At 42.7% G+C, this 18,656-nt stretch overlaps 1 protein-coding gene across 7 annotated transcripts in view; it reads left to right on the plus strand.

Moving 5' to 3' along the window:
• The window catches only part of ERI1 (exoribonuclease 1), a 321,125-nt gene that overhangs the window by 189,273 nt on the left and 113,196 nt on the right, over window positions 1–18,656 (plus strand). For 6 of the 7 annotated variants that reach the window (XR_006596383.1, XR_006596384.1, XR_006596385.1 and 3 more), the window contains one exon: window positions 11,930–12,081. The exons of the other annotated variant lie outside the window; for it this stretch is intronic. The gene's annotated coding sequence lies outside the window, so the exon portion shown is untranslated. The remainder of the gene's footprint in view (window positions 1–11,929; window positions 12,082–18,656) is intronic. 7 annotated transcript variants of the gene reach the window in all.

Genomic DNA, 18,656 nt, shown 5'->3' on the forward strand with positions numbered 1-18,656 from the left:
TTGAGCACATGGAGAACAGAGCCTGAACCAAGCAGGGCTTCTCACTGAGGCTCGTATCCTCGGCGTCCCCTAGAACACCTCAGAAACGCGTTCCTGTGAGGTCTTGTCATCCCCAGCCCGCATGATGTAGCAGAGTTCAAGTGATTCTCACAGATTTTTTTAAAATAATTTTTCAAGTTTATTTATTTGAGAGAGACAGAGACAATTCGAGTGGGGGAGCGGCAGACAGAGAGGGAGAGACAGAGAGAAGATTCTTACAACTTTTGAGACCAGGTATTCACCTCTTCTGACCCCCTGCCGCCAAATGCTCTTCCCTTTTCAAGCTTCAAGACTAAAATCTCTCCCTTGTTCTTACAGCTTCTCTCTTTTCTCTCCAAGGCCCTCGCCTCCTCACCTTCCCCTACCCTGAGACATCTCAAGTAGCTTAGGCTTTCTAAAATCAAAATCAGCAAGCTACGCTTTACCTTGGCAACGCAAACCCTTTTGAGACAAGCAAATGCAACAGCTGGGCTCCCATCTTCACTAGGAAAGGCAAAATCCAGTATGAATGAAACTCAGATTAATATGTGTGGTAGATTGTGTTATTGTTCCCGATTATTCATTCTCTCTACAAAAGCGTTAGACAACCTCACACATTGCTGTGGTTTGCCATTCTCCCTTGTGAAATATATATATATATATATATATATATATATATATATATATATACATATATATATATATATATTCTGTCCCACTGATGTCAGGCTTAGCCTGAGACCTGATTTGGTCAATAGAAGATGAGCAGACATGATATGATAACCCTATGTTTCCATTAGCTCCCCTTACTTTTTCCCGGTGCCATGAGGATAGTATGTTCCAAAGAGAGCCTGCTCCTTCAGCCTTGATTCTTATTAAAAAGACCCTCAGACAACTTGCAGCTGATGCAGAGCTGTGGGCTAGAGCCAACCCACAGCTGATGTGCAACATGAGGTCAAAATAAATCTTTATTGTAAGCCACTAAGATCTGGGGGCTAGAGTTGTTTGTAATCATAGTATAATCTAGCCAAAGCTTACTAGTGAAATATGTAAATAATTATCCTTCCACATTGGAAAAGGTTACATCTTTTTTTTTCTAAGCCTCTATTGCATTATGTGTGAAATTGACCGATTGGCTCACATGCTATCTTAAGTCCTTTCTAGTTCTTTTTTTAAAAATTTTTTGTTAATGTTTTTATTTATTTTTGAGACAGAGAGAGACAGAGCATGAGCAGGGGAGGGGCAGAGAGAGAGAGAGAGGGAGACACAGAATCTGAAGCAGGCTCCAGGCTCTGAGCTGTCAGCACAGAGCCCGACGCGGGACTTGAACTCATGGATCCCGAGATCATGACCTGAGCTGAAGTCAGATGCTTAACTGACTGAGTGAGCCATGCAGGTGCCCCAAGTCCTTTCCAGTTCTAATCATCTAGGATTCTAAGGCAATGTGACCAGCTTCCTTCCACATCCTGGGTCCACTGGGTTCATCCATGAAGGCATCTGCTATTTTCTTGCCCCTCTTCCCTCTTCATTCTCCCTCAATGTCTATGACAAAACAGGGAGCTAACATAATAGAGTGGTAAGAACTATGGCTTAGGGCACATACAGACTCAGTTCAAATCACGGCAACCAATTTTTATGTTTGGCCATTGATTAAGAGATAAGTTTACCTAACTTCCAGGAGCTTTCATTTTTCTATCTATAAAATGGGAATGATGTTAGGATTGTGATGACAGAGCAATACAACTTCTAATACAGGGCTTGTCACATATTAGGTGTTCAATAAATGTTAACTTCCTCATCCTTACAATTGTCTGTAAGGGTTTCATCACCCAAGAGGATTGTAACCTAATAGAAATCCCAAAGGAAGGAATCCCCAAAATCAATTTCAGATATCAGCTGTAGATTGAGGAGGTGATTTAGGAATTCCTGAACCCCACACATTAACCAAGGGGGTGGGATGTGGCATCTCTCTCGTTCACTTACTTTTCAGGCTCAAGCTCATTGTGACTAGGGTGGAAAGCTGTAATTCTTTCATGGAGATTAACAGTGAAGAGTTGGGACAATACATTTACTGCAAGAGGGCCACACTCCTTTGTTAAGGAAGCCTAGAAAACAAAGTAACTCAGGCAACAGGGAGTGAGTGACGAGGTAGGTCAAACGCTATTGAGAAGTTGAGCGAGATGAAGTCACAGAAGTGACCATGGGGTTTGGAAATATGGAGGTCTTCTGTTTCATCAAGAAGCCATGCTTCTAAGCTGACATATTAATGTGTACTTTTGGGTGCTAGAAGCACAGAGTAGCAATGCTGTTGTTAGCTGGCCCCCTGGAAAGCAATTTCACTACTTCTGTATTCTGAAGACAGAGCCGATTAAAGGAAAGTGATGCCCTGGAGCAGCTTGCGGGTCCAATAATCAAAGGTATTTGGTTATAAAAGTAGAAAGTATTAAATTGATTAAACAAGGGGACCATGCGACTGAGGTTGTTCTCATACCTTAGCAGCTTACTAAGCAAACCAAAACTTAAACCTATAAAAGCCTCAGGGTTAAGAAATTGAAACCTAAGGGTAACCAATCACAACCAACCAACTGGGTCTTCCCAAATAAGGCAAACACTTAAACTGTAGCCAATCAGACAATCTCCTCGCTTTTAACAAAGATAACCTGTATTTTGGTTTGTCCGTTCATAATTATGTGCATTCTTGGAGAGGAGTCGTTGACTAAACAAACAGCATCTATTATGCCTTCTGACCAAATTAGTTTGAGATTTTTCAAAGGCAAAAGAAAACATTGGCCAATGGTTTGCATTTCCTGGAAGATTCTTAACACTTCTTCCTATTAGTCAGATTTTCTTGGGCCGTCCCTCACCCTTCCCCCAGACCTAACTCTTTGCTTGTTTGAGAGAAATCTGTGCATGAGTTTACCAAGTTGGGGGTGGGGATTGTGCCTAGTGAAGCAATAGCAAAATGGTGTGGAGCTCAAATGCTGACTCTATGAATTTCCTGCTTGGGGTTGAGGACAAACACCAGCGTCATTTTGACATTTGGCAAGGTACCTGAAAAACCTGAAATTTCCCCATGTGGTTTACATCTACTCTGACATTTTAAAAGAACTATTCCTTCAAAATGTAAGTCCTAACCCTCTGATTTTTCAAAAAATAGTTCAGACTATCAGGGATGGTAAGGATATCTTAAAGGTGTTTGTGTTCAACTATCAAACACAGAAAAATCTCTACAACCCTGACAAATTTAGCTTACCTCCACGTATGTCTGAAGATGAGGGAGCTCAGTGTCTCAGTACCCAAGGGACAAAAGTACCCAGCTTTTGACTAACAGAATTCTAATTTTAAGGAGGTCCTTTCTGATATTTAATTAAAACTTGTCTTCCAACTTCCATTAAGTTATCCGTGCTGGGGATGCTATGTATGCATATTAGGCAGTGTTCTCTAGAAACAGAAACAATGCATGTTTAAGAGATTTATTATAGGAATTTGCTCATGCAGTTATGGAGGCCAAGAAATCCCACAATCTGCTGCTGTCTGCAAACTGGAGAATGGGGAAAGCCAGTGCTATGATACAGTCTGAGTCCAAAGGCCCGAGAACTAGGAGCTCTGATGCCCAAGGGAGGGAGGCAACATTCAGCTCAAGAAGAGGGAGTGAGAATTTGCCCTCCCTCTGTCTTCTTGTTCTATTGAGGTCCTCAATGGATTGGCCAATGCCAGAGCACATTGGTGACGGAGGTTCTTTTTTACTCAGTCTACTGATTCAAATGCTAATCTCCTCCTGAAATACCCTCACACATACACCCCCAGCAATAATGTTTAACCAGCTATCTGGGCCCAGCCAAGTTGACGTATAAAATTAACCATCACAGCGTGGCATAGTAAGAAATATATTTCACTGTCACAGATCTCCTAAAACCCTTGGAATTTCCTGAGTGATAGGAGTGTTTTTGTTATTCATAATGAGCCTCTATCACACCTGAGTTTATGTTAATGAGGTGACTTAGCTGGGAACTCTAGATAGCTGCAGGATGGGGGTCCAAAGGCCAAGCCATCATTAGCGGGTTATAGCATTTAGCTCCACCACCCTGACCCCTGGGGAGGGGAGGGAGAGGTACAGATTGAGTTCAATAACCAATGGCCAATGATTAATCATGCCCATGTAATGAAACCTCTATAAGTACTCATAAATGACAGGGTTTGTTGAGATTCCAAGTTGACAAACACATCCATGTGCTAGGAGGGTGGCACACCCCAAATCCAGGGAGACAGAGGCTTCTCAGAGGCTTGCCCTATAGACCTTTTCATCTGGCTATTCATTTCTATCCTTTATAATGAGGTGGTAACAGTAAGTATAGTATTTTCCTAAGTTTTGTGAATTATTCTAGCTAATTATCAAAGCTGAGGGGAGTAGTTGTGGGAGCTTTTGAATTTTTAGTCAAGGCAGGGAGAAATGTGGGTAACCTAGGGACCCTGTACTGGCATCTGAATTGAGGGCAGTCTTGGGGGATTGGATGCTAACTCGTGGTAGTTAGTGTCAGAAATGAAGAGAATTGTTGGACTCCCACTTGGTATCCAGGGAATTAGAAAATAGGATGAATCTACTCCATCTTTCCTATGAGAATCCTTTGAACAGGTCGGACATCTTTAGTTCTTCTAATTCTCATGAGATAATTGACCAACTGCTTATCATCCATATCATCTTTCCTCACCACTCATCAGAAGCTCTAATTTGTCAAAGTTCATCCTAAAATGTTGTCTTTATAATTTAGCATACTTCTCTAGATGTGGCCTAAAAAGGACACTATACCTACTCTAGACAGGTTAATAGTTTTATGCTCCTTCAAATGGACGTGCCTTGAATATTTGCCTGTTACTTGGAGTAAGGCTGGGAAGGTTGGGCAGCAGCAGCTTTGGTCCTTTTTGTTGCCCTCATGGGCTCAGTTCTTGAGCAATCATGAGCACCCTACCCAGTGGACACAAGTCCTGTAGCTAATAGCACCCACCTCCTTAAACACTAGCTAGCGAGCCTCACTTATAACTCAAACATGTTTTCAGAAAGCTTAACGCTCCTGCCAATGAGCTGATTGGAAAGCATCAAGTTCAACGAATTATTCTGGTAACTGACATTTTCTCCATCTTTTTACATGTTCTATGATATTGGGCATGTAGTTTGGAGCCCTGGACACTGGCATGGCTGATGCACTTTTTAATCCAGCTTTAGATCTGACCAATTATTTTCTGCGTTCCAGGCTACTATGTTGATTGTGTCAATGAAAAAAAAAAATCCTGTCATGGTATGGCTCTTAGGAGACTGTGATTAACTTAAAAACAAGCGTTTTTGTTTTTGTTTTTTTTACATGAATTGCCAAGCTGATCTCCCTCATTTTATATTTATGTTTTACTTTTATGAGTCTGAATATAGAATTTTGCATTTAGCCTAATTGCCTTTTATTTTGTAAGAGTCAATTACTCATTTTAGTTTGTTAAAAGCATTTTTAATTTTTTTTTAATATTCATTTACTTATTTTGAAAGAGAGAGAGAGAGTGCATGTGCGTGTGCATGAGAGCAGGGGAGGGGCAGAGAGAGAGGGGGAGAGAGAGAATCCCAAGCAAGCTGTAGCACAGAGTCCACCTCGGGGCTTGAACTCACAAATCATGAGATCATGACTGCAGCCAAAAATCAGGAGGTGGACACTTAACCAACTGAACCACCCAGGCACCCCAAAACGTGTTGAATTTTTATTCAGACACATCAGTATAGGATATTTTAAGCAATTGCATTGTTTGTCCCATTGACAAAGACTTGGAGGTGGAAATTTGATCACCGTATTAGGGAAATGTCTTCCTTCAAAATATAGAGCTGCATTATCTAAACTGTAGTCACTAGCCTCATATGGATGGTAAACACTTGAAGTGTGGCCAGTTCACATTAAGATTGTGCTGTAAGTATAAAGTACACACTAGATTTCAAAGCCTGTGTCTAAAAAAAAAAAGAATATCAAATCTCTCATTAACAACTGTAAAAATATTGATGAAATGTTGAAATCATATTTGGGGTATACTGGATTAAATAAAATATATTAAAATTATTTTTGCCAGTAAAATTACACCTGAGGCTCACATTTGTGGCTCGTGTGACATTTGTATGAGACAGTGTTGCTCTAGAGGTTGAAATGGCTTCTAGCTTCCCTCTGTTGTAACTGGATCACTAGAGCAAAGTGGGTTGGGCAGGAAGCAGTGGACATTTTGAGACAAGGCCTGGTGTGTTGGTGTGTGAATAGAGGGGGAGACAAGAGGTAGCATTGGACAGCCAGAGAGCACACGTGTGTGCATAGGGCGTATAGAAACCTGAGAAGGGCCAGAGATGAGAGTGTCTAGAAAGGCAAGGAGAGCCTACAACAATTTGCTATAACTTCCCTGCAGTATATTATCCCTGCTAATGTCTGGACTGAAAGAGAGTTAATCCATGTAGCTCACCCAGAACTTTCCCCCAAATCCACCCAATCAGAAAAGTCTAGGCTGCTTTAGTCTAGCCTGGTATCTCCTTTATTAAGCTCACCCATACTTTGGCAGCCGAGGTAGAAGAAAGGAATTGGAGGCTCGTGCCCCGTTGAGCCCCTTCTCCCTACCCAGGCAGAGATGACATTCACCATTTGGTGCCCAGTGTGTGGTTAGCTTGCTGTCTGCCATACAGGGACTTTGAGTGCAAAGTCAAAACCAAGCTACAGTTAAGTTAGCTAACCACCAGCACTCATACCTGTCTTGAATTTTTAAAGTATGAAGGCAACCAGGTAGACCTTGGAGTGAACGTTCCCCATGTTTCCATTAACTGTCAATTATCATGCAAACAGGAGGTATTGATCCCCTTCAAGATGGTAGCCATGAGTATGGCAGAGATTTCACACTGGCAGCCAGAGGTTGAACATGACCCTCAGACATATTTTGTTTGGCTTTCACAATGCTTTAAAAAATTCAGCCAACCTTGGAAAATTAGAACATCTTACATACAACTCCTGTGACTTCGAGCTTCCCTTGAAAACTCCTACAATAACACTGGGTCAGTATTCCCACAGGGTAACAAAGAGCTGGAGTAGAATAACAATAACCCGCTTACACCAGCCTGTGCCAAGATCCCTGGGCATATGCAAAAATGCCACCAAATCTACACATTGGAGTTGTCTAGCTGATTCACAGAGTCATCTGTATTCACTCACATTAGGTCTTCCTGATTGGAAAGCCAAAAGGAGTTTGCCATCAAGAACGTGGTGTGACACAGGTTTTTTCAAGATGGCTTTAATGCCAGAGAGGTATAAGAGTTAGGTGAAGGTGGAGGTTCTAGAAAGGAGAGAATAGGGTCTTAGCCCCTAACTGGATGTGTGTTTCTAAGAGGTAGGGAAGAAGAGGAGGAGGGCAAAGTATAGATTTGGGGAGGGAGGATTCTTACTCAAATTCAAGTTCATCTATAATTCGCCTCTGCTGCCTACCCAGCAGAGCTAAGAACAAGGAAACCTAGTTGGTCACTAACCAAGAACCAATGCAAATGTTTCAGTTTACTTACAAGAATGGATTTACCATTTAGAAGGAGGTACCTTCCCTACGAATCAAAGGAAAAGACAGTGTAGCAATAGCATGGGATCCGGGTGGGGGAGAATAGGTTGCACAATGGCTTGCTGGCCCAGCCACTGAATGGAGGGGTGCCCTGCTCTCTGAGTGGCAAAGGGCGGGCAGATCATGCCCCCCATTGCTCACACATTCCAAGGTCCAAAGAGCAGGTCAGTACTGTGCTCCTGTGTTGAAGCCTGGGACAGAGAAGTGAGAAAAATCTTCCTGGTTGAAAACAATCATCTCCTATGGTATTCCACATACTTGGCTTTTATTTTAAAGCAACAGAATTTAAAAACAAAATAGCAGAAAAGGAATGGTAACTTGAACGCAGCAGCAGCTTTGAAAAAAAACATTTTTAAAGCAAATTGGATAAAAGACATTGCTTAAGAAAGACCCGAGTTTCCTTCACATTCCTGAGGTGGAAGCTAGATAGCTTTCATAAACTTGAGTCTACTCTGGTTGCTGATTTTGGCCTCGTTTCCTTTTAGAGAAAGAAAAGACTTTTGAAAGTCTCTCAGCCCGCGGTGTGTTTTCTCTCCTTAGCAATGTCTAAATCGGGAGGCCAATTTTAGCCACACTGGGCAAGTTCCTGAAGAAGGGTCAGGTCTCACATGTTCTGTAATGACCAGTTTATATTGAGGACCAAACCGACCCCTTTTAAATGACCGTGCCCGTAGTCAAGATCTAGTTTCCCACTGACAGTGGTCATAGTGTGAGCTGGCCCATCAGGTCATGTGTTTATTTGCCTAGTTGTTTGGAGTGGGGACGGGGCTGAAAGACCTGATAGAAACTGAGAAATTGACTGAAAATTGACTTGCATTTTTTTTTTTATAAATGTGTTCAGTGCTTTTCTACTGAAACCCAAATCTAATAAATGCATCCTAAAACAAACCAGTGAGGAACAAACAACAATGGCTAGTCCATTTTGTCCTTGACTTTCATTCTCGAAGTTTCTCTTGTCCATTTCTCTGGGCTCTTTTGCCCTGAGCCCAGTCTATGAGGATGGTTCCGAATTCACATCTCTTACTGCAGCCTCCAGTCTGAAATGATTGAAATTTTCCTTTAGAGCCTTATGCGGGCAATTATAGACCATCATCTTATGATAGCCTTTGCCTTGCTCTCTAAGTTTCATGCTGTTGTTTATCTTTGAACCTTTGTATTGTGTGCTCAGCTAGACTCTAAGCTCATTGAGATTAGTGGGTATATGTTGTACCTTTGTGTGTTGGCCACAGCTCTCTGGACAGTGCTATGCACATATTAGTTTCTCAGAAACAATTTCTTGAGGGACTGGTACAATGACTGATTTGGAGCACTGAATCTGCCCCAAATGATGATTACATTTGCCCTTGTTGAAGTAAAGGGACAGAGAGATTTATTCAAACAGTAACTCAGAATCAGAGTATCTCCTGCCTAGTGAGGGTCTTCTAAGTCCACAACCCCGGTAGATGGTATCCTCCACAAGAGTGCCATAGCCTACATTTGGCTTTTTCTGGTTCTGTGTTGCCTTATCTGTGCACCTCCCCACCCCACCCCCACACCCCCACACCACACACACACACACACACACACACACACACACACACACACCACGTACCTCTCTGTTTCGCTTCTATATTCTTCCTTGTCTTCCCTTCTCTAGAAATATTGAATTTTACAAAAGTTAAACTCAGTGTCTAAGGTCAAACCCATCAAGGTGGTATTTCCCAGGAACCACAAATGTAGGGAGCAGATTATTAAAAAAATAGTTTTTACTATTTCTAAAAGTTATCTGTAATTCAAGACTACCAAGGATTTATGCATTGTATACCTTTTATACTAACATAAATTTTATGAGCAACTTGAAGGGCCAAGAAACAAGAGACCTCTTGGGAAGGGAAAGTCTATTACATCATGCAGATACAGCACCCAAGGCTGTCTGGGGCACTCTGAACAATGGAGGCAATTGAAGAATTCAGATTGAGTAGGTGATCTTTTACATCTTTATAAGGCATCTCCTGCAATACCCCAGCACTGGGATTTCAGTGGGTCCTGAGACTTCCTTCCTCTGGCATGATCTTCCCATCATGATGGGCCATGGTTCAAGATCTTTACATTACACATGCCCAGGCAACTTTTGAGTTTTTTCTCGATTTTTTAAAAATAAACTTATAAATTTGTTTTCTTTAATTAAAAAAAATTTTTTTTAATGTTTTTATTTTGTCTTTGAGAGAGAGACAGAGTGCGAATGGGGGAGGGGCAGAGAGAGAGGAGACACAGAATCCGAAGCAGGCTCCAGGCTTCAACCTGTCTGCACAGAGCCTGATGGGGGCTTGAACTCACAAACCGCAAGATCACCACCTGAGCTGAAGCCTGACGCAGTTGACTGAGCTACCCAGGTGCCCCTAAAAATAAACTTGTTAAAAGGAATTTTCGCCTCCCCCCTCACAATCCACTATTATTTAAAAGTGCCTATTATGGGCTAAATTGTGTCGCTTCTTCCCCCAATTCATACGTCGAAGTCCTAACCTCTAGTCTCAGAAGCTCACTGTATTTGGAAATAGGGTTTTTAAAGGAGTAGTTAAGGTAAGATGAGGTTATGTTGGGTGGACCCTAATCAACATGACTGGTGCCTTTATGAGAAGAGGACATTGGGACACAGCGATGTACAGCAGGAAGACCATGTGAAGACACAGAGAGAAGATGGCCATCAACAAGCTAAGGAGAGAGGTGTGAGAAGACAGAACCCTGTTGATCTTGATCTTGGACTTCCAGCCTCTGGAACGTTAAGAAAATCGATTTCTGGTTCTTTAAGGCACCCAGTCCATGGTACTTTGTTGTGGCAGCCTGAGAAAACTAATACAGCGCCCCTACACATTTTCTCGACATCTCTGAGAAAAATACTCCTCGTGCAGGTAAAAAGTACCCCACGAGAGAATATACCCAAAGCCACGAGGGTAAGCGGGGATTATAACCATCAGACTTTTCGAAGCCCCACACAACACTTTTTGTCTCCATTCTTCGTTTAAAATAAATGTTTCAAACAACAAACTCGATTCCTGTGGAGCAGCAGTTCTCCAGCCCAGCTTCCTGTTTACAATCAACTAGAGGGATTTGGAGGCCAACGACCAATGTCGGCCCCATCTCCAGAGGTTCTGAATGATTGATCTGTGTTGAGTGCCAGCACCCTACGCCCAACCTAATGCATAGCTGGGGGTGAGAAAAATTGCTTTCAAAAATCAGCTGATTAGAAAAATCCTGAGAGTTGAAAGGTTAACAAAGAGAATCCTTGTATTTCTATCTTTGAAAAGATTTAGATTTCATAAATCCTTTTATATTACCCCACCAATATAAATTATACTTCTTAGTCCAAAGATGTCTCCACTCATCGAGTCCCCCAACCATCAGGGAGTTGATATTACACCATTTGGTGAGAACAGAGACTGTTTAGTGATTTCCTCACCACTGATCAATGCAAGTTACAAAATGGCAGTGAGTTTTAGGGAGCATTTAGAAACCTTCCAGTTTCAGGGAGCATCTATGCCGAGATGAAACCCCATTTGGACAGGCATGCTCTGCATCACCCTAATTAGCAACATAGCAACATGAGCCCAATGGAGAACTGGCCTAATTTGGCGGAGCAGTTCTAGGAGCCAGTTCTCTGGAACTTGGCAGCAGGTGAAAGTGCTATGGATGCCAATTAAGCTGGAGTTGCCTTCAACCCGTAGCTGCTTAGTGGCAGCTTTTGAATGTTTGTTGGTTTTTCATTAAAGATTGATCTGACTCTGTGGATTTCGAATGTCCTTGTGTTCGGTAAGTCAATCCCAGCTTGGCAGTGGCACAGTCACCAGATGTTTAAAAAAAAAAAAGTCTTGGCAGAAAGTAACTCTCAAAAGTCAGCTGTGGAGTTCCAGAAGAGAAGGGCGGGATGGGGGGAGCGGTGAAAGAGGATGGTGGAGGGAGAGGCAAGACCTTCCCTCAAGGCTGAGCGTTATGGCTGCTCAGGGGCTCTGGGTGGGAAGGGACATGGAGAGGAGACGTGATCTTATGCAGCTGTTCCCAAAGGACAAAAATCTTGATGCTATCCTGTGTTGATAATAGCTTTGAGGTTACTACCTCTGGTCTTTAAGGAAAGTAAGCAAGAGGATAGTTTGGCCCATTGGAGAAGGAAAGAGATGTTACGACAGGACAGTACGTTCACACTTCATTTTGACCTTCATTGCCAGAGGCCGCTGTAGTGCCAGGCTGGGAAAAGTTTCTTCAACTGGTGTCTCGACTGTAGCAGTCCCCCCCTTATCTGTGGTTGTGGTTTCACTTTCTGTGGTTTCAGTTACTGCCGTTAACCAATATCCGGAGGCAGACGATCCTCCCCGGGACATAGCGTCAGAAGGTCAATAGTCACCCAACGCTACGACACAATGCCTACATCACTTCCTTTCGTTGAGTAGACATTTAATCAGCTCGCATCATCACAAGAGAAGGGTGAGTGCAGTACAATAAAATATTTTGAGAGAGACAGAGTAACGTTTATTATAGTATATTGTTATAGATGTCCTTTTCTTATTGTTGTGAATCTCTTACGGTGCCTGATTTTTAAGTTAAATTTTATCATAGGTATATATATATATATATATATATATATATATATACCCACATATATATATACCCACATATATATATGTATATATATGTGTGTGTATATATAAGTATATACATATGTGTATATATATATATATATATGAAAAAAACAGTATATATATATGGTTTGGTACTATGTATGCTGTCAGGCGTCCACTGGGGGTCCTGTAATATATCTCCCATGGATAAGGGGAAACTACGTAACTGTATTTTGATTGGCTAGGCAATAACCTGCTTGGCCAATCAGATTGAGCCCCTCTGGGGCAACTCCAGACTAGCCAGAAACCAAACCTCACGATGGGCAAAATTCACGCTGTCAGTGTATCTTGTAGCTAAGGAGGTATCCTGACTACGATTTCTGGCAGGAGCTAATAATGGAAGTGCTTGCTAACAGCGTCATTGATAACGCGCCCCAAGTGAGACTGCTCTTCCATCCGTTAGGGCCAATCTTGCTTCTTCTGTGGTAAAGTAAACTAACTGCCTGGGGCTGATAATCTAAGGAGTGATATCACCTGCCAATATGGCCAAGGGCACAAAAATTTTAAGACTCTCAGTCTAATCCTCTAAGGTATGAGTAGTGATTTGTTTAATGTGGCTCGTGTTCTTACAGCTTAAAATGTCCTGCTCCCGGGGATTTGACAGGAGTTGCTGTTAACACCAGTCTTATTAAATCACTATATGTATACGTGTGTGTGTGTGTGTGTGTGTGTGTGTGTGTGTACATGTATATCTTAATGCATATACTTGAAAAGTTAATAATGTATGTTAATTCTACCCTTATTATATACAATATAAAATCTATATTACATATAATAGGCAGGACATTTTTAAAGTTATATCAATGTACATTTATTTATTTAAAAAATAAATATCCCAACTTGAAAACTGAGAGGTTCAACAGTAGTGTCTGCTGATGCCCATCTGAAACGTGTTTCCCCCAGGTGTCTCCATGGCTCACTCTCCAACTTCTTCAGGTCTTCACTCAAAGATCACTTTCTCCCTGATCACACAATCTAAAATTTGAAAGCTTCCCCCACCGCCCAGATTTCATGTTATAGTTATTTCTCGTTAGCAGTTAATACTAGCGTCCAGTCCATTTTAAATGTGTTTTACTGTCTGTCTTTACCCGCTAGACTACAAACTCCACAAGGACAGGGATTTTGTGTAGCTGACATATAGCAGGCAGTCAATAAACATTTGCTCAGGGAACAGAACAGTCCTGTGTTTATTGAAGGTATGCCATGTTCAAGGCCCCATGCTCTTTTCAATGGAAGATTCAAAGGCCCCTAAGACAGTCTGTGGCCTCCAGGACCTCACTCACCAGTTTGCAAGGAAATGAGAGCTGACAGTATAAAACAGTTACGGCAAGCACCGAACGAATGTTCCGGATAGTAATATGAGCAGACTGCAGAGGAGAGAGAGAGAGAGACCAGGAAGGGCGTATGTGGTAAGGGAGGGCACTGTGGGCAAGAGTAGGCCTTGAACTTGACCTAAGGGAAGAGGAAGGTGATAGATAAGGGTAGAAGTGGAAAGGTGTTTTAGGTGGGGACTACCTCCTTCAGTAACTTTGCAGAGAAGACACTCAGCTTTGTGAGTGCAAAAGCCACGAGGGTGGCTCTGATTCGTATCCCAGCCATATCTTGGGCTTGTTGCCATCTGGCCATCCTCAAGAAAGTGTGCATGCGCCTTACAAGTGTCCTGGTCACCTCCAGGCTGGGCAAGTTATGTAACCGCTTCTTTAAAACAAATTTTTTTTAATGTTTATTTATTTTTCAGAGAGAGAGACAGCGTGCAAGCAGGGGAGGGGCAGAGAGACAGGGAGACCCGAAATCTGAAACAGGCTCCAGGCTCTGAGCTGTCAGCACAGAGCCAGACACGGGGCTCGAACTCACAAACCATGAGATGATGGCCTGAGCTGAAGCTGGACGCTTAACCCACTGAGCTTAACCCAGGCGTCCTGTGTAACTACTTCTTTTGTCACCAAGGAGAACACTCATGCTTCCCCAGTGCTGGCCTCCTCTGGACTGAGTGTATTTTAGGATATGGGCGGTCTAATTTAGATAAGCAGTATATACAACACAGGCCAATTAATCCTGAGACTTTATCTCTATTAATGAGTTAAGAATATCTCATTTAAAGGCATTTCTTGGTAGCGAGAAATTCAGCATCATTAAAATTTACAGATAACTAGAGTCTGTTGTTTTTAAAACCAAAGCTTAAAAACTTACTGGGTGCATCACTTGTGGAACTGAATTATAAAAATACAGAGGTGTCCTCAGGGGATGAAGGCTAGTTGGTGAGTGAGTTACTTACTAAATGTCCCCTGGGCTCTGTGAGTTTCTTAGTTGTACTCATTTTAATAGCTTTTTTTTTTGTCTCTATCATCATTTTCGGCCTCTGAGGTATCATTTGTTGTGATCGGCTTTTGTTTCTGGTTACTTGTGGACTGGGAATCCAAATGAAATCAGTTATCTTAACTATTATTTAAAAAGAACACAGGCATTGATGGAGGGGCTTGGGAGCTCTTCTCTGAGCAAAACACGTGCCCTTCAGTGCCCAGGTTGTGAGTCATCTCTGTTTTCCATTCAACCCCCATCTCCTCTTCTATGGTAGTCACCCAGAAGCCCCTTTCCTTACATTCTGACTCTGAGCTGTGATCAAGATGAGTGAGATTGTCTGGTGGCTAATTTCTGGACATGTGAACTATTACTAGGGCTTGAATCCAATACACCACAAGGAAATAAGATTGATCCTTTACTGTAACAGCGCTGTCTTCCGTGCCACGTGCCAACTAAGAAATAGATTTGAACAGACAGTTGGTATTGTATGTCTGCTACTTGGACCTCTAGCATTTCTTATAGTTAATTACCTTATCTACAATATTCTGCAAAAATGATAAGAATTGATCCATCCTAAGGTAACCACTTACCTCGAAGTTACTCTTAGGGAGAGATGGGCTGTGGTCAGGCAGTGGAAGTGAGGTTGATGGCTGAGCATCCAAGGCCTTTTATAAAAGCACTAAAGAAGATTCTAGCAGCACGGAAGGAGTGAGACCCAAGAGATGCTGTGGTAAGCCGATCATCATAGACACAAGGGAGCTTCAGGACAATAGGACGTTAGTACGGACAATGGTTTGGTGAAAGAAGTTGCCACTGGTCAGGTGGCATCCCACAGGACGGCTGCTGCATCCTGGAAGAAGGGAAAATAAGGGCACCATGGGTGTCGGTTATACGTGGTTATCAGCGGGCACAGAGAACGAGTGACCTTGACGCTAGGTTTCCTTCCTGCTGACTTCAGCCAGTTTTGCAAATGGACAGGGAGACAAAGACACGTAGACTTATTTTACAAGGGTTCATGAGAGTTGTCACCCCATCATCGCTATGGAGCATTACCTGACATGACTGCTTTTGAGGTGCGTGCTCAGTGCTTCTGTGCCAACGGTTAAGTAGAGGGGAGGCGTGATTCCAGTCTTCAGAGGGCCCACAGTCAGGAACAGTGACACGGAGATAGAGCCCCCCACTGAGAAAACAACAATAAAGTTGTTGACAAAAAGTCCCATTGTTGATCAGCTTTGGATTAACTTCTAAAGACTAGCACCTAAATTATTAGCATCAGAATAAATCGTTTTAACAAGGAGACCCAAAATATAATGGCTCAGTTAAGATAGAAGTCGGTTTCTTTTTTCACCTCACAGTCCAGGATGGGTGCTCTAGGTCAGCAAGAATCTTTGTCCATGTGGTGGCTCAGGGACCCAGGTTGCTTCTGTCTTACTCTCCATCATCTAAACCATTTCCTTGTCTCTATGTGTTCCGAGTTCAGATTGCAGCCAGCAGGAAGTGGGAAGAATGTGGAGAGGCGTGCTTGCCAGATGTTACAGGCTTGTCTGGAAATGGCACACTTCCTTCTATTGGCCAGAATGTGGTCACATGACCACCCTCCCCTCCAAGGGGCCACACAAGATGCAGTGGCTCCCTGGGCTGCACACCAGCCTCCACTCATCACTGTGAAAACAAGTGGGAGTGGATTCTGGTGAACAAACCATCCCATTCTGCTTCACCCTGCATGTTGATCTGGTGGTTCTTTTTCTCTCAACTCTACAATATGTTTGTAGATTTCAACCATTTCCTATCCGTTTATGGTGGTTGTGTATTAACTTTGTTTAGTTTTCTGAAACTTCCTTATATTTTCTTTCTCAAATCCCTCACTATGCCCCATTTGCAAACATTAAAAAAGTATTTTATGGTCAAGCTTAAAAAAAATGATTTAGACTTTTGTTTTTAGAGCAGTTTTAGGTCATGGCAAAATTGTGGGAAAGGTAGAGATTTCTCATATCACCTTGCATCACCCCCACCCTCCTCTATTACCAATACCCTTCACCAGAGTGATATATTTAAAAAGTTTTTTTAATGTTTATTTCTTTTTTGAGAGAAAGAGAGCATGCCCGCATGCGTGTGGGGGCAGGGCAGAGAGAGAGGGAGACAGAATATCCAGAGCAGGCTCTGTGCTGCCATCAAAGCCTGATGTGGGGCTTGAACCCATGAGCCATGAGATCATGATGTGAACCAGTCGGATGCTCAACTGACTGAGCCACCCAGGTGCCCCAAGAGTGTTATATGTTTTACAACTGATGAACTTACATTGACACATAATTACCCACAGTCTATAGTTTACCTGAGGGTTAACTGCTGGTGTTTAGCATTCTATAGATTTGGAAAAATGTATAATGACATGTATCCATCATGATGGTGTGTTTCAAGGTAATTTTCACTGCTCAGAAGGCTTGTGTGCTCTACCTACTCATCCCTTCCCTCCCCACCTCCTTCACCCCTGTCAACCACTGACCTTTCTCCTGTCTCCATCGTTTTACCCTTTACAGAACATCATGCAGCCAGCATCATACGGCCTTTTCAGATTGTCTTCTTTCCCTTAGTCATATCCACTGAAGATTCTACCATATTTTTTCATGGCCTGATAGCTGGCCTCCTAGAATGGGTTAGGAATACTTCTTTTTTAGGATTTCCATCTCTGCTTGTGTTGCCCACGTGTTCTCGCATGCCATCTACTCTATCCATTAAAGCTCTTAGCATATTAATCACATTGTTTTAAATTCTCCGTCTGATATTTCCAACCTCCCTGCCATGTCTGGTTCTGATGCTTGTTCTGTCTCAATTGGCTTGTCATTTCTTCTTCTTTTTTTAATGTTTATTTTGAGAGAAGGGGAGCAGGAGTGGGGCAGGGGCAGAGACAGGGGAACAGAGGATCTGAAGTAGGCTCTACACTGACAGCAGTGAGCCCCATGTGGGGCTCGAAATCACGGACCGCGAGATCATGACTTGAGCCGAAGTCGGACGCTCAGTCGACTGAGCCACCCAGGTGCCCCTAGGTCTCAGTCTTTTACTGAGCCTGTGCTAAATTCAAACTTTGCAACTGTTTTTGGATTTTTTTCTCTTCATTCCCCTATCCCTTAGGGGGGATTGTCTGGAGTGGGCTGCAGTTGGGTATTTTCTTTCCCTCATGGTTGTTCAGCTCTGATGATATCCCAGTAAGTTAGGCTTTGGTTAACTAGTTTCCCCCTCAGGGCAGGTCTTGTTAAGGAGAACAGAATGCTCTTGCATATTTGAGAATGGTTTTGTTCCCTTTCCACCTTGTAAGAAGCACAAGGGGATTTTCCCCTGATATTTACTGTGGGAACCTGACCGCGCTGCTTGAGTTAAATCTCATAATTTTGTGAGGGCTCCCCTATGACTCGGTCCCCTGGAGTTTTTAACTTTCCTGTGTTGTCTGCACTGAGTCTCCAGCAACTCCTCCATTTCAGTTCAGGTTTTCCTACCCTGATACTGGTCCCCAGGGCACTTTCCGCTGGCAAGTTTCTGCTCCCGAAAGCCATGACCCCCTGTATTCTCCTGTCTGTCTCCCCAGTCTTGGGGGGCAGTGGTTTGCCCTGTGTCCTTCCATGTCTAGCAGATCCAATAAGAGTTGTTAATTTTTCAGTCTGCTCAGCTCTCCAGTTGGTAGAGTGGGGTGGAAACTCCCAAGCTCCTTACAAACAGACCTGGAAACCAGAGAGAGACTGCTTCCGATTTTTAAGAGAGAAAATACACTTTTTAAACTTTAATTTGAATAGAGCAGTATTCCTGGGAGAATATTCCAACATTTCTTGAGATACTCGGTGTTGCCAATCCAGGGTTGGAGTTGTCAAGTTTCAAGACTTGGGTAAGAAAAGAGTGACCTATAGAAAAGGAAGAAATGCTAGAGGAGGGAGAGAGGGAAGATTGAGAAGGGAGGGGAATACACAGGGAAAGTAGATGAACTCCCCACAAAATAGGATCTCTACAAGAATTTGAGTTTTTATTCTCTAAAAATATTTTTACATTAAAAAATGTATTATTTATTTTTGAGAGAGGGGGCGGGGGGAGAGA

The sequence above is a fragment of the Felis catus genome, chromosome B1 (assembly GCF_018350175.1).
Source record: "Felis catus isolate Fca126 chromosome B1, F.catus_Fca126_mat1.0, whole genome shotgun sequence".
NCBI lineage: Eukaryota > Metazoa > Chordata > Mammalia > Carnivora > Felidae > Felis > Felis catus.